Source organism: Cucurbita pepo, chromosome 10, assembly GCF_057944985.1.
Source record: "Cucurbita pepo subsp. pepo isolate OVF chromosome 10, ASM5794498v1, whole genome shotgun sequence".
NCBI lineage: Eukaryota > Viridiplantae > Streptophyta > Magnoliopsida > Cucurbitales > Cucurbitaceae > Cucurbita > Cucurbita pepo.
The window spans coordinates 8,825,824-8,831,823 of NC_141807.1; positions in this window are offsets into that span (position 1 = coordinate 8,825,824).

Here is a 6,000-nt window from a genome sequence, read left to right on the forward strand (position 1 = left end):
AGATCTGAAGGTCTCATGTTCGATCCATGTTCACCACACATGGTTCACGGTGCATAATTTGACTATTCAATCTAAAATTAGTGATTATTTCTTTCTAACATTTCAATTAATTAGTGGAAATACCTTTACTTAAAACTTAAAAACTTTCATTTTTAATGTTAGCAAAGATAGCTCAGTTTGGAGAACGTTAGATTTAAGATTTGAAGGTCACGTGTTCGATCTCCACGTTCACCGCACCTGTTTCTTTTTGCATAACCTGACTATTCAATAAAAAATTAGTCATTATTTCTTTTTAAAATCTCAATGAATCGGCGAAAATACCTTTACTGATGAATTTTCATTTCCAATGATTGCAGGGATAGCTCAGTTGGGAGAGCGTCAGACTGAAGATCTGTGAAAGTCACGTGTTCAATCCACGTTCACCGCACTTTGTTCATGTTGTATAATTTGACTATTCTTTCAAAAATTAGTGATTATTTATGTTTAAAATATAATGAATTAGTGGAAATACCTTTACTTATGAATTTTCAATTTTAATATTAGCGTGGATAGCTCAGGGAGAGCGTCATATTGAAGATTTAAAGGTAACGCTTGATCCACGTTCATTGCATTAGCAATTATTTCTTTTTGAATTTTTAATTTTAATATTAGCGTGGATAGCTCAGGGAGAGTGTCATATTGAAGATTTAAAGGTAACGTTTGATCCACGTTCACTGCATTAGCGATTATTTCTTTTTGAATTTTTAATTTTAATATTAGCGTGGATAGCTCAGGAAGAGCATCATATTGAAGATTTAAAGGTAACGTTTGATCCACGTTCACTGCATTAGCGATTATTTCTTTTTGAATTTTTAATTTTAATATTAGCGTGGATAGCTCAGGGAGAGCGACATATTAAAGATTTAAAGGTAACGTTTGATCCACTTTCACTGCATTAGCGATTATTTCTTTTTAAAATCTCAATCTCAATGAATTAGTAGAAGGAAGATTTAAAGGTAACGTTTGATCCACGTTCACTACATTAGCGATTATTTCTTTTTAAAATCTCAATCTCAATGAATTAGCAGAAGATCGATTATTTCTTTTTAAAATCTCAATGAATTAGCAGAAGATCTGTCACGTTTTTTATCCAACTGGCATAAGTTGACTAAGTTGCATATCTTTACTATTCAATCTAAAACATGTGATTATTTATTTTTTATGTTATCTAGGATGGCTTAGTTGGGAGAGCATCCGATTGAGTATTGGAAGGTCTTGTGTTCAATTTGCATCCATTGCACCTTATAGTTTTATGAATTTTTATTTTTAATGTTAGCGGGGATAGCTCAGTTGGGAGAGTGTCAAACTTAAGATTTGAAGGTCGCGTTTAATCTCCACGTTCACTGCACCTGTTTCCATTTGCATAAGCTGACTATTCAATAAAAAATAAACTAGTTATTATTTATTTTTAAAATTTCAATGAATAATGAATTAGCGGAAATACCTTTACACATGAATTTTGATTTTTAATATTAGCGGGGATAGCTTAGTTCGGACTGAATATCGGAAGGTTACATGTTTAATCCACGTTCACCGCACTTGGTTTACGTTGCATAAAAAATAAACTAGTTATTATTTATTTTTAAAATTTCAACGAATAATGAATTAGCAGAAATACCTTTACACATGAATTTTGATTTTTAGTGTTAGCGGGGATAGCTTAGTTCGGACTGAATATCTGAAGGTTACATGTTTAATCCACGTTCACCGCACTTGGTTTACGTTGAATAAGTTCATTAAGTTGCATAACTTTATTCAATCTAAAATTAGTGATTATTTCTTTTTAAAATATAATGAATTAGCGGAAATACCTTTACTTATGATTTTTTTTTCAAATATTAGCGAAGATAACTTAGTTTTGAGAGCGTCAGACTGAAAATGTGAAGGTCACGTGTTCGATCCACGTTCACCGCACCTGATTCAAGTCACATAACTTCACTCGTGACTATTCAATTTAAAATTAGTGATTATTTCCTAAAATATCAATGAATTAGCTAAATACTTTACTAATGAGTTTTCATTTTTAATGTTAGCCGGGATAGCTTCGTTGGGAGAGCGTCACTAAAGATCTCAAGGTCACGTGTTTGATCCACGTTCACTGCACCTCATTCAAGTTGACTAAGTTGCATAACCTGGCTATTCAATCTAAAATTAGTGATTATTTCTTTTTAAAATCTCAATGAAGTAGTGAAAATATCTTATTAACCGATGAATTTTTATTTTTAATGTTAGCGGGGATAGCTCAGTTTGGAGAGCGTTCAAGTTGACTATGTTGCATAACGTGGCTATAAAATCTAAAATTAGTGATTATTTCTATTTAAAATCTCAATGAAGTAGTGAAAATATCTTAACCGATGAATTTTTATTTTTAATGTTAGTGGGGATAGCTCAGTTTGGAGAGCGTCACTGAAGATCTGAAAGTCAAGTGAGAGCATTACTAAAGATCTGAAAGTCACGTGGTTGATCCACGTTCACCGCACCTAATTCAAGTTGACTAACTTGCATAACCTAAATATTCAATCTAAAATTAGTGATTAGGTCACGTGTTTGATCCACGTTCACTACACCTGATTCAAGTTGACTAAGTTGTATAACCTCGCTATTCAATCTAAAATTAGTGATTATTTCTTTTTAAAATCTCAATGAAGTAGTGAAAATATCTTGTTACCCGATGAATTTTTATTTTTAATGTTAGCGAGGATAGCTCAGTTTGGAGAGCGTTCAAGTTGACTAAGTTGCATAACCTGGCTATTCAATCTAAAATTAGTGATTATTTCTTTTTAAAATCTCAATGAAGTAGTGAAAACATCTTAACCGATGAATTTTTATTTTTAATGTTAGCGGGGATAGCTCAGTTTGGAGAGCGTCACTGAAGATCTGAAAGTCACGTTAGAGCATCACTAAAGATCTGAAAGTCACGTGTTTGATCCACGTTCACCGCACCTAATTCAAGTTGACTAACTTGCATAACCTAAATATTCAATCTAAAATTAGTGATTATTTCTTTTTAAAATTACTTGACTATTTAATCTACATTTAGTGATTATTTCTTTTTAAAATTTCGGAATTTTCATTTTCAATGTTATAGGGGATAGCTTAGTTGGGAGAGCTTAATATTGAAGATTTGAAGGTCAGGTTGTTGTTGGACCTTCACCACACCTGATTCAAGTAATATAACTTACTATCTTATCTAAATTTAAAGATGATTTCTTTTTAAAATTTCAATGAGTTAGCGTAAATAATTTTACTGATGAATTTTCATTTTAACGTTAGCGTGGATAGCTCAATTAGGAGTGCGTTTGTAGATAGCGTGGATTCCTAATTCTTTATTTGACTATAAATGCTCTATAAGACATTTAGTAAAATGACTCATTTTATTGCATGGAACAATAAAATTGATCTTCCCTTAGAATTGTCAATACATTCTACTTTCAATGTTGCTAAGTTGAGTCCTTCTAATGTAGGTGATGATTTTTCTTATTCGAGGACGAATCCTAAAGAGGGGGATGATGATAAGAATCACAGTGTACATTCTACTTTCAATGTTGCTGAGTTGAGTCCTTTTGATGTAGGTGATGATTTTTCTGATTCGAGGAAAAATCCTTTTGAATAGGGGGATGATGATAAGAATCACGGTGTTCCAACTAGACCTATTACACAACCCAAGGCCAAGAAGATTCAACAAGCATTCATACTTCATCTACAAAATTGGATAGGCTAGGTTCAACCATCATTTCATGTGTGACAAGTTGAGTCGTTTGAGTCAAGACCATTTGGAGATTCAAAAGTAAATATTTGCATGGTTGAAGTAGCGGATGAAGTTGCAAGCATCATTTCATGAGTGGTTAGAAAACTTTATTTCTTATTTTAATTTCATAAAGTTTGTAATGCTCAAATTGACTTCGTCTTCTGTGGAGATCTAAAGGGATCGAGATTAAATCACGGCCACTAACTTCTTTTGTGGGGAGACTATAAATACCCACACATTATTATGTAAAAGCATATTTGTGATCAATGAAATTGATCTCTCAAGTTGAGATGACCCCTCATGTAGAAATTCGAGCATATCTTTGTCATTTCTAAGTTTTATGCAATTCTTGTGGTAGATTGCATCTGAGTCATTCAATCAAGCCTCGATGAAGTTCGATTGTGGAGTTACTCGATTTAGAAAAAGGTTCCATAATCTAATTCTAGCTTTATCTCTTGGTTGATCCAAATTTTGTATAAGAAGAAGCGTCGATTGCATCGATTCTATCAACAGTCTTCCCATGAGTTTATGGTGCATGACCCATTTTTTATACCATTCACCTTCTAGCGCCACCATAGTTTTGCATCGTCCATGAGATGCATTGCGACCAACGTAACTCTTAGGTCCTATGAGTAAGTTCTTGTAACCTTCAAGTATTTTTCTACGTCAAAAATAAAGCTTTTTAATTCCTTAGCATCCCGGTTTCCATTTAAGGGGTTGTGTTCTTGGATTTTAAGTTTCTTAAGCCCACATGAACGTGGCTTGAGGTGTGGTTCTCTACAGCCCAACTTGTCAAACTCACTCGGGTGCTCATCAACCACGATGTCATTCAACAAGAGATACCTCGAAAACGACTGGATTATCGCATTAACCATTTGAATCACCTGCTCATCTCAACCATGACGTCGTTCAACAAGAGAGACCTCGAAAATGACTGGATTATCGCATTAACCATTTGAATTACCTGCTCATCTCAACCATGATGTCGTTCAACAAGAGAGACCTCGAAAACGACTGGATTATCGCATTAACCATTTAAAATTAAACAAAATATCTATAACATAACTTCTAACAAAGGTACGAAGTTCATAAAAGTCTTTTTAGTCTAAGATAGAAACTGTAAAATAAAATGAAATAAGAAAATAATATTTCATTGCCAAGAATCGAACCCGGGTCTCCTGGGTGAAAGCCAGATATCCTTACCGCTGGACAACAATGGATTTTTGGTGTAGATGTCCTGAAGTCTTTTCTCATATCGCTGAAGAGTTTTAGCATGATCTTTTGCTTAATGTCTAACTCTTCAACACACCCTTCCCTGTGTGTGTTAGAGTTCTCAGGGCTACCGCGACGTTTCAAGCTGTTCGATTGTGTGGCTCTTTCTTCAAAAGAGTCAATATAAAATGTTAGGTCTTTGATTGGCAACCCATCCAGGGGAGTGTCGATTGCATCGATTCCATCAACGATCTTCCCATGAGTTTATGGTTCATGACCCATTTTTTATACCATTCACCTTCGAGAACTACCATAGTTTTGCATCGTCCATGAGATGCATTGCAGCTAACGTAACTCTCAGGTCGTATGAGAAAGTTCCGGTAGCCCTCAACTCTCAGGTCGTATGATAGAGTTCTTAGAGCTACCGCGACATTTCGAGGTGTTCGATCGTGTGGCTTTTTCTTCAAAAGAGTCAACATCAAACGTCAGGTCTTTAATTGGCAACCCATGAAGGGGAGCGTCGATTGCATCGATTCCATCAACGGTCTTCCCATGAGTTTATGGTGCATGACCCATTTTTTATATCATCCACCTTCGAGCGCCACCGTCCATGAGATGCATTGTGGCCAACGTAACTCTTAGGTTCTATGAGCAAGTTCCTGTAACCTTCAAGTATTGTTCTACGTCAAAAATAAAGTTTTTTAATTCCTTAGCATCCTGGTTCCATTTAAGGGTTTGTGTTTTTGGATTTTTAGTTTGTTAAGCCCAACATGAGCTTGGCTCGGGGTGTGGTTCTCTACGACCCTCCTTGTCAAACTCACTCTGGTGCTCATCTCAGTCATCTCACCAATGATGGCGTTCAACAAAAGAGACCTTGAAAATGACCGGATTATCACATTAACCATTTGAATGACCTCAACCTCACTTGTTTAAATTGAACCAAATATCTATGACATAACACTATTAAAGGTTCAAAGTTCATAAAAGTCTTTTTAATCTAA